We start from the raw sequence: 10963 nt of genomic DNA, 5'->3' as shown, positions 1-10963 counted from the left end.
AGCTTTCCTTTGTTCATCAAGAGATAAAACACCTGCTTCTCTGTAAGTCCCTAAATTTGATGTAAGAATGGGCACACCTAGAGCGAGTTTATAAGCCTTACAGTCATTGCTTTGCAGCTTCTTTAACAAATGCAGTGGAGCACTGAAAAATACCTCTTGATTGTATGTCAAGCGTGAACGTACAAGGGAGGTAGCGAGAGATATCAACGCTTTGGTATCTTGTCCCCAGTGCTGTTTACAAATTATTTTAAGGAAATTTAGACCTTTTCCTGCTTTGTTTAGTATATAGACAATATGACAATTCCACGAAAGCTTTGAATAAAGATAGACTCCCAAAAATTTAACAGATTGTGTATATCTGATGATAGTACCATTTATTGTAAACACGGGGAGCTTTTCTGGGTCTGATCCTGTATTAAATAGCATCATATTTGTTTTTTCTAAGGACAATGATAAGCCATTTTCTGTCATAAAGTTGCTGATTTTATCAAGTTCCCGCTGGTATATTTATGTAATTCAATGTCCTAGCAGGCGTTTTATTTTTCATTGTCACCTTCATCCATAAACAAATGTCATCAGCAAATTGAACCAAGACTGTATCTTTAGCTAGCTTGTTAGGTAGATCTACTAATAATATATTGAATAAATCGGCGAAATTACTGATCCTTGTGGCAACCCCATGTGTAACTGTCTGGGGTTTGAGTAGGTATTTCCTATTCTTACTTGTATAGATCTATCTGATAAAAAAAAAACTTCTAATATAATCATACATGTTGCCTGTGATACCGATATTTTTCAGTTTATAAAAAAGTCGAGCGTGCCACACTTGGTCGTATGCTTTTTTCACATAAAAAAAGTCGCTAGTACGTTTTTTCGCCTTGCAAACTGTTGCTATACCTGTAGTAGTACCTGTGGTGCGTGTGTGTGTGTGTGTGTGTGTGTGCGTGCGTGCGTGTGTGTGTGTGTGTGTGTATGTGTGAGTGTATATATATATATATATATATATATATATATGTGTGTGTGTGTGTGTGTGTGTGTGTGTGTGAGAGAGTGTGTGTGTATATATATATATATGTGTGTGTGTGTGTGTGTGTGTGTGTGTGTGTGTGTGTGTGTGTGTGTGTGTGTGTGTGTGTGATTAAATCCTATTATCTTAACAAAAAATCACTAAATTTTTGTTTTTGTTTTGGTGTTTTCTTTTTACGCGAATGGTTATGGAGCAATCTATGGATCACAGTATGAATAAACAGAACTTGGTGAAACGTTTTTTGACAAAGTCCTATGAGGCCCCACCCCACCCACTTTCCACCCACCCCAAGCAGACAGCCACACACACATCATTGCATTACAAGAGTCATATAGCACAAGTAAAAGAACCCACAGCAACAAAATGGTTTTCCCTGGCAAAATTGTGTAGAAAAATCCACTAAGATAGGAAAACAAATAAAATTGCAGGCAGAAAAAAACAACAAACAAACAAACCAAAAAAAAAAAGAAAAAAAAAAAGGGTGGCGCTGTCAGTGTAGCGTCGCGCTCTCCCTGGGGAGAACAGCCCGAACTTCACACAGAAATCTGTTGTGACAAAAAGAGTAATACAATACAATACAATACAATACAGTATGGAAATGTCAAACGTTATCTGATGACGATTTATCGTCTGACTGTGCTGTGACCTCACCACATCTCGTGGGGCAGTGCTCAGCACTCAGCCGGCCACACCTACATACCTACCCCTCCTCCAAAACTGATATGTTTCATTAACCAGCAGACAGTCACATCTCCCACAGCCATGAATGGAATCTGTCAGTGGTGCAAGCAATCCAGGAGACCGCCCAGCCATGTGTCCCTCCCTTCAAGGACCACCACACATGTATCCAGTATCCAGGGGCCAATTGCATTGCTTGGTTCTAACGTTTTGACAGTCTCCCGTCGGTCCGACGGAAGAGTAGGCAGGCAGGCTTATCTGTCGGTGTATGTTCTCATATGGGAGAAGAGGCCGATTCTGGATGCAAGGGAAAACGTCTCCAGAAGTTGAGCCCTGCTTCACTCGCTCACGCTTCTCCTTAATGGCCAGCGTTCTCTTGTTTTCAAACGTCTTTATGCCACTAGAGCACAGCATCCTCCAGCGAGAGCGGTCAAGGGCATCAGTTTCCCAGGAAGCGATGTCAACGTCACAGGCTTTGAGGTTTGTCTTCAAGGTGTCCTTGAAGCGCTTGCAGGGTCTTCCAAGTTCACGGTGGCCTTCCTTCAGTTGGTCATATGTTTTGACAGTTACACATGACTAAATGCTCACGTTGACCGAACTACGCCATTGGTCAGTTCTATACTACACACAGTCAGTAGCGGGTTACGACCATACTAGGCTCTCCCGTCCGAGCAATGCAACTGGCTCCAGGTTCTTGCCTGTGGCGTTAACCCAGCTGGCACATAGATGATTGTGTGCATCATCTGTCAGGCCACGGAGCCTGTCATTTCATTTACTGTCATCACCTGCTGATGAGGCAGTCACTTCAAGCACTGAAGGTCTGACTTGATGTAACTGCTGCTTGTACATTATTGAAACTGCGCGCGCGCGCGCACACACACACACACACACACAGACACACACGCACGCGCACACATACATACACGCGCGCGCGCGCGCACACACACACACACACACTCACACACACATATTGTCTGTTCTGAACGTGCTGTAGTTCTTTCTTTTTTTTTCTTTTTTGTCGAAACAAGTTTCGATAAACTCACAGGCCCAACAGAGCAGAGCAGCATCAGCTATATTACGTCTACAACAAAGGAGACACAGCATCAGCCATACTACGTCTACAACAAAGGAGACACAGCATCAGCCATACTACGTCTACAACAAAGGAACAGCATCAGCCATACTACATCTACAACAAAGGAACAGCATCAGCCATACTACATCTACAACAAAGAAGAAACAGTATCAGCCATATTACGTCTACAACAAAGGAACAGTATCAGCCATACTACATCTACAACAAAGGAGAAACAGCATCAGCCATACTACGTCTACAACAAAGGAGAAACAGCATCAGCCATACTACGTCTCAACAAAGGAGACACAGTATCAGCCATATTACGTCTACAACAAAGGAGACACAGTATCAGCCATATTACGTCTACAACAAAGGAGACACAGTATCAGCCATACTACATCTACAACAAAGGAGACACAGCATCAGCCATACTACGTCTACAACAAAGGAGACACAGTATCAGCCATACTACGTCTACAACAAAGGAGACACAGCATCAGCCATACTACGTCTACAACAAAGGAACAGCATCAGCCATACTACATCTACAACAAAGGAGACACAGCATCAGCCATACTACATCTACAACAAAGGAACAGTATCAGCCATACTACATCTACAACAAAGGAACAGCATCAGCCATACTACATCTACAACAAAGGAACAGTATCAGCCATACTACATCTACAACAAAGGAACAGCATCAGCCATACTACGTCTACAACAAAGGAGAAACAGCATCAGCCATACTACGTCTACAACAAAGGAGACACAGCATCAGCCATACTACGTCTACAACAAAGGAGACACAGTATCAGCCATACTACGTCTACAACAAAGGAACAGCATCAGCCCCACGTGGACGTCTGGTTGCTGGAAGGCTCCGGAAGGCTCTGCAGGATGTCCTGAATGGGCAGAGCCAGGTCGGCCCAGTTGCCCGCTATGGGTTTGAAGGTGATCTTGATCTCCGCATGGGGTATATTGGTCATGGATGCCACCGCCTCAAAGTACTCGTTGCTGTAAAGGCCACAGCAGAGGTTGGTTTTGTTTGTTGGTTGGTTTTCTAGCTTTGTGCATTTCCTTCTCTTTTTTTTTTCCTTTCTTTTTGTTTTTCCTATACTTTTGTATTGTTGGCTCACACACAGGCACACACAGGAGACACATTACCGTAGTCAAACCTAGAAACACCAAAGAGATCAAACACGAGTTTGGGTTATAAACATGTCTGTCTGAGTGTGTGGAACTGTGCGTGCCTGAAATCTCATTGAATGACGCAGGAAACGAACGAGGAGCGCCCAATGGAAGCCGTCAGTCGGCTCTACCCAGGTAGGCAACCCGATGGGCACATGGCACAGAGTTTGCAAAACGCTTAGAGCTTGGTCTTTGACCGAGGATAGACGCTATATAAGTATCTGTATCAAATCAAATCAAATCAAACCAATACTTACGAATTGTGCTTATTCTCCTGTGTATGTTATTCCGCATTTATATATGGGGATGATAATAGCTTTAGATCATTCCTCTGGATAAGTACCTTGATCAGGGGATGATAATAGCTTTAGATCATTCCTCTGGATAAGTACCTTGATCAGGGGATGATAATAGCTTTAGATCATTCCTCTGGATAAGTACCTTGATCAGGGGATGATAATAGCTTTAGATCATTCCTCTGGATAAGTACCTTGATCAGGGGATGATAATAGCTTTAGATCATTCCTCTGGATAAGTACCTTGATCAGGGGATGATAATAGCTTTAGATCATTCCTCTGGATAAGTACCTTGATCAGGGGATGATAATAGCTTTAGATCATTCCTCTGGATAAGTACCTTGATCAGGGGATGATAATAGCTTTAGATCATTCCTCTGGATAAGTACCTTGATCAGGGGATGATAATAGCTTTAGATCATTCCTCTGGATAAGTACCTTGATCAGGGGATGATAATAGCTTTAGATCATTCCTCTGGACAAGTACCTTGATCAGGGGATGATAATAGCTTTAGATCATTCCTCTGGACAAGTACCTTGATCAGGGGATGATAATAGCTTTAGATCATTCCTCTGGATAAGTACCTTGATCAAAAATTGAATTAAATAATTTTGTCAGAAACAACTGTACATTTTTACCACCATATTTTAACATTTCAGCAGAGATAAAATCGATTCCACTAGGCTTGTCATTCGTAAGTTCCCCTATGGCTTGAATAACTTCTTTTTCTGATATAGGTTTATTCAATATCTGTTTCATCTAATATATCAACTTCAGTGTCGTTGTCTTTATTGAGCTCCTCATTTGGACTTTGAAATACTTCCCTGAAATGATTCAACCATTCATTTGTGCTAATGTTATTTGTAATCCTTTCTTTATTACCTTTGCCCATACTTTTTAATTCCTTCCAAAACTGTGATGAATTCTCAAAATCGTTTGCTAATGCTTCAGCCTTTTGTCGTCTAAAAGTTTGTCTTTTCGTTTTTAATAGATGTTTATACTTCTTTCTTGATTCAACATATATTACCCTATCTTCTACTTTTCTTGTTGCTCTGAAGCGATTTAACTTTCCCCTGGTTTCCTTTTTGACTTTGTCACATTCGTCAAACCATTCTGACTTTGTCTTTCTGTCGTTACGGCGAAAGTGAAACTGTTTAAACATGCATTCACTAGAATCTTTTAAACACTGCACAAAGACCCCTAGGGCACCATCTACATCCCTATTCAATCTGTTTGTGGCAATCGACATTCTAATTTGGATATCACTGCTCTCCCATGTCTCAACAAATTCATTCTCTCGTTCCTTATTCCATTTAAATCTCCCACTTACTTTGCCGTGATTTTGGACTGTTTTTGCATACCCACCAGTAACTTTGGTATTAATTTCCACTTTCATAACAACTGGAAAATGATCGGATTCAACCATATTTTCAACAAAAAGCGATGCGACATGGACAGACAAGAACAGGCCAATAGATACAACAAAATAATCTACAACACTTTCGCCAGAAGAGCCAATGAAAGTGCAGTTATCATCAAAACCTTTTTCACAAAGACCATTTAGTATAATACAATCAAACATATTACAAAATTCAATTAATTGGTTACTAAAATTATTCATTTGACTGTTCTGAGATTTTCTTGTAAACTGGTTGTGAATGGGAACAGCAGCTGGCTCGAAGTCACTACTATCGCCATTAAAAGAATAATTATTACAAGCAGATCTTGCATTGAGATCCCCACTTAACATAACGTGGAAGTCGTCATACGATGCGTGCAAATCTGCCAAACATTGTTCCAACAATTCAAGGCCATATACATCCTGCTGGGTTTTCCAGAATGAAGAATCACAAGGGGGAATACAGGAGCAAATGTACATTAAATCTTTATCTGTACAAAACAGGGATTTGTTAATCTTTAGAACCACAGTATTCTCTTGTTCTACATCAACACGTTCAACAAAATTTGCAAACGATTTTCTTACCATTACAATAACACCACCGGAGTATTTCCTTGGTGGGACAGTTTCTTTGATTTGGATGTAAACAGAACAAAGTCATTAAATAATGGTGATTCAAAATCAAATGCAACAAATGTTTCAGTAATACATACAAAATCATAAGAAGTAAGAACGTTAATGAAATCTGTGTTTTCTAACTTCTGTAAAAGACCATTTACATTGTAATTTAGGAATGGAACTTCAGACTTATTTACATTTTGTGCACGAGGTTCTGTACTTTTTGGACCACGACCCTTTATTAAACAGGATTTGTTTCCCAGATCTGTGGCCCGGCCGATATCCTATTTCTTGGTGCAAGACGCACTACCTTCTTTGGCTATGGGCATGGGGAACTGGGACGTACCTTTATCCTTTGTCTGCGTTACCAGAAGAGAGAGAGAGAGAGAGAGAGAGAGAGAGAGAGAGAGAGCAACAACAATAACGACCATGCATGCAAACCAAAAAGATACTAGTACAAAGAGGGGACGTGTATAGGCCGCGAGGCCTAAAGGCAAAAATGCCAGTCCCTACTACTACTACTACTAAAAACGATCATTTAGACATTATAGAATCCGCCCAAACTCCATTAAATTCCACTTACTGTTTTCTGGAAAAACAAAAGAAAAGAATGCCGTTAGAATTTGATTCTACTATACGTAGCTCTTTTCATTAGGTCAGGTCAGAGGCATAGCCCTTGCTACTGGTACTATGTAACCCAGTACTACCTGCCGCATGTGAAGTCTCCCAACGACGGACCAGACGGAGGAGGAGACCTTTCCCAACAGCTGTGAAGGCGGCGCTGTCAGCCTCGTCTCCTTTCCCCATGCACTATTCTTAAAAGGATGGCCTTGGAAAAGAGCCCGTCAGCCCATCGAGTCCAGGACCTATAAAAGCTTATCAGTGCATGGATATTTGCCTTTCAAGGCATGGCGAGGCTAGTAGTATATTTCATGTGCCCCTTGAGGGCATTGAAACACACATGTCTTATACACACCATGTAACAAGTGATGTCAAACAATGAACACACACAAAATGACCACACGAACAAACGGAATACATATTGGCAATTCATTTTCTTTCCCCTTCGAAACAATGCTATTTTCGCTATAAATAGACAAAGTTCTACTTTCGCTTTTAAGACTAAGGTTCGTTCTGTCAATACAAGGTTACGACGTTACTAGAGTAGACAATGACAATTGACAAACCAGAAGCACGAACTCAGCTTTGCTGGGTGTGTAGCTGTGTTGTTGGCATTACTCTTTCTGTTCGTATGGTGCTTGTGACATAGTGGTTTGAGTGTACATGTCTCATTGTCCCCATGCAGCATGAAGAAGTCCTTGCCCTGTGTTGTACTGAGTTTATATCACAGATTGACATAAGTTTAAAGTTGGGTCAACAGCAAAGTGAAAGCTGTATTATCAATGGTTTCTCCAGTGCAATGGCAATGGGAAATTATTTACAGCTTCGTCTTTTGCGAGGGACTACGACTCTAAACCTAGGAGGCAAAATTGCACTGGCTCTTAGTGCTGCAGCCTAATTGGGGGCTAGTTGCCCTTTGGGAACCATCCCAACGCCAACTGTCCTAAAACTGAGAGAATGGGGATGTAACTTGGGCAAGACACTCTCCAATATAATCAAATTCTGGCCCAGAATTGAGCAATTAGGATTAAAACTGTGGTAAACCCCGACTAACAGAGGGTCGAGTTACTGAGTTTGACGTAATGTATTAGCTTGAGTCCATGAGGTCAAGATTTTCAGAGCGTCCATCTCAGTTGTAGTCTTTTCTTATTTTTCACGGCAGTCGTTAATACAATTATGTTGTCGGTGGTCTCCTTTTGTTCAGGGCGGTGGTCTGTCCTTTTGTTCAGGGCGGTGGTCTGTCCCTTTCTTCATGGCAGTGGTCTCCTTTTGTTCAGGGCGGTGGTCTCTCCTTTTGTTCATTGCATCTTTTTCTCTTTTTTTTTTCTTTTTCCTTGCGGGGATGGTGGGTAGTTGGGGCGTGGGGTGGAAGGCGGCGGCTTGTTTTGTACTTTCTGTTTTTGCTGTCTTCAGGAGGCCTCCCTCGCATTTCACTGGGTGAAAATGTTCACCTCGACCTTAATCATTTTCCTTTGGTATCCGGTGAGTTTTGCAGTTGATAATGCAGCCTAATATTTAAAAAAAAATAAAAATAAAAAAATAATAAATTTTTTAAAAATGTCACTGGTGTCGGACAATCTGCAAAGAACATCGATGGAAATCACAAGCAGGAATTTTGGGTTTTGGGGTGGTTTTTTTTCCAGTACCATATATAGGAGCTGGTATTCTGCTTCACTGGTTCTGCTTGTCCCATTACGTTGTGGTCACACAGTGTGTGTGTGTGTGTGTGTGCGGGGTGTTCATAGGTGTGTTGGAGGAAGGGAGGGGGGGGGGGGGTGCGCGCGCGCGCACAATATACTTTGCCTATGTTCAACAGGATTAGATATTGAATGAAAGATATACTCAGTTACTTTTGTATATATACTCGGATGATACGTAACATTTTATTAACCAATTCCAGGTCGGCACAAAAAAAAAGAAACAAAAAAAAAAGAAGTAACTACCTTGCAAGAGTATCATACTTTCCAGAAATGGAAACTCAAGCGAAGCCATGCAATTAAAAGCAATGTTATTTTTCATAGTACAAATTAGATACTGACATCAGCAGTAAACTCCGGTCGCCTTGCATCTGTTACAGTAACATCCCATGTCCTTCAAACACAGACAGACACACACATAAACACCCGTGCACACACACTTACACACAAATAAACAGCAACAAAAAATATAACAAAACACATATCAAAACGCAGTTTTCCTTCACCATTTTCAGCGAATCGAAGACTCCAAAACAGATTTTAGCTGACCTGCAGTAACCAGCGCGCATCAGATTTCTGTATTGGGTGTGGCACAGTCAGAAAAACAGTTGTTTTTTCCCCGATTCATCGCACTGGAAACACGTTATTGTGTCATGGCGGAAAACTGTTCACATGGACACCATGCATACTGAAGAACCTATATTATCTCTTGAAATGAAGAGCACAATCAAGAATAACTTTTTTTAATTAAAAAAAGAAATTTTATTATCACAACTGACAATGATCTTTTTTTTTTATATATATAAATTATGACAAGTGATAATATCCGTTGATCAGAAACATCATCAGGACCAAATATCACAAATGCACATAAGCTAACCAAGTTATATCACATGTCCATTGATTAAAAAAACAAACAAACATTTTCCCCCAACTGAAGTCAGGTACTCATTCACACCCGGGTGGATTGAGGAAAATTGAAAAGAAAACAAACAAAAAGCAAAAAAGTGCCTTTCCCCAAAGACCGGAAAAAATTTCCTTTCCTTAAAGACACAACAACATGCACAAATGGGGCTCGATTGACACTGGTGAAGACTGGATCACAAGTCCAACGCCCAGAGTGCTCCTCATTTTATGAATGCTTAAAAATACGTAAATTGTATTGTACGACAACAGCAAATTGATTATTTGTTGGAAGATATTAGACATGATTAAAAAAAAAAAAAAGTAAAACTGGTTAAAAACAAAAGAAAGCAACAACAACAAAAACCCAACAAATATCACATCACAGGATCAGCATTTTAAGGCATAAGAAAAGCAATGACCCTCAGCACACTCATGATACATACAGCTCAGCACACAACTCCTGTGTGTTGACAGACCACTGGACAAAGTTCTTGTTGCTTTTTGTCCAGCCGACTGCACAGGACCACATTAGGACTGTCAAACCATACAAATACTCTTCCACATCAAGACAAACCTGACTGTCAAACCATACAAATACTCTACCTCATCAAGACAAAACTGTCACATTTACAACAACAACAACAAAACCCCACTAAAACAAACCCTGCAAAACACAGTTCATCAAACCATACAAATACTCTTCCACATCAAGACAAAACTGACTGTCAAACCATACAAATACTCTACCACATCAAGACAAAACTGTCACATTTACAACAACAACAACAACAAAAACCCACTAAAACAAACCCTGCAAAACACAGTTCATGACACAGTATCCCAACCATTTAGCTCCTTATGGTTTATCGTCTCATCCGAATGATTTAGCTCCCCTTATAGCAAATAAGACAGGCCATGCTGATGACCAGCCGTTCCGCTCAATTTATCATCCACTGGACACGAACCTGACAGCGAATCGAGGGACAGAAGAATCACGAGAGGGGCCGATTTCCTTTCACAAAGGGCAGGGAGACAAATGCAACACAGAATTAATGCACATTTAAAAAAACAACATTGTTACCCATCACAAAACAACAAAAGTTCAGTTTAATAGTATGCATATTTCTCTCGCATAAAAAAGAAAAAAGTTGTTGGGTGGGGTTTTTTGTTTGTTTATTTTCTGCCCTAAACAGGCTTTTTTTTTTTTTGCCCTCAGCAGTTTTTTTTCCCCATTTGCCATGAATCCCTCCCCAACCCCTCTCCCCACACCATAAACATGATTTTTTTCTTTATTTGGTGTTGTCAGATACAGGTTAGGTTGGTGGTGGCGTTTTGTTTTTTGTTGTTGTTTTTATTTGGTTGTCATACACAGTTTAAAGAAGTCATACTGTAATCCGGATCTTGGAAAGCACCCAGATCAGTAGGCCCGAACCAAGACTGATGCTCGTCT

This window comes from Babylonia areolata, chromosome 7 (assembly GCF_041734735.1).
Source record: "Babylonia areolata isolate BAREFJ2019XMU chromosome 7, ASM4173473v1, whole genome shotgun sequence".
In the NCBI taxonomy this organism is placed as follows: Eukaryota; Metazoa; Mollusca; class Gastropoda; order Neogastropoda; family Buccinidae; genus Babylonia; species Babylonia areolata.
This window is presented reverse-complemented; position numbering follows the sequence as displayed.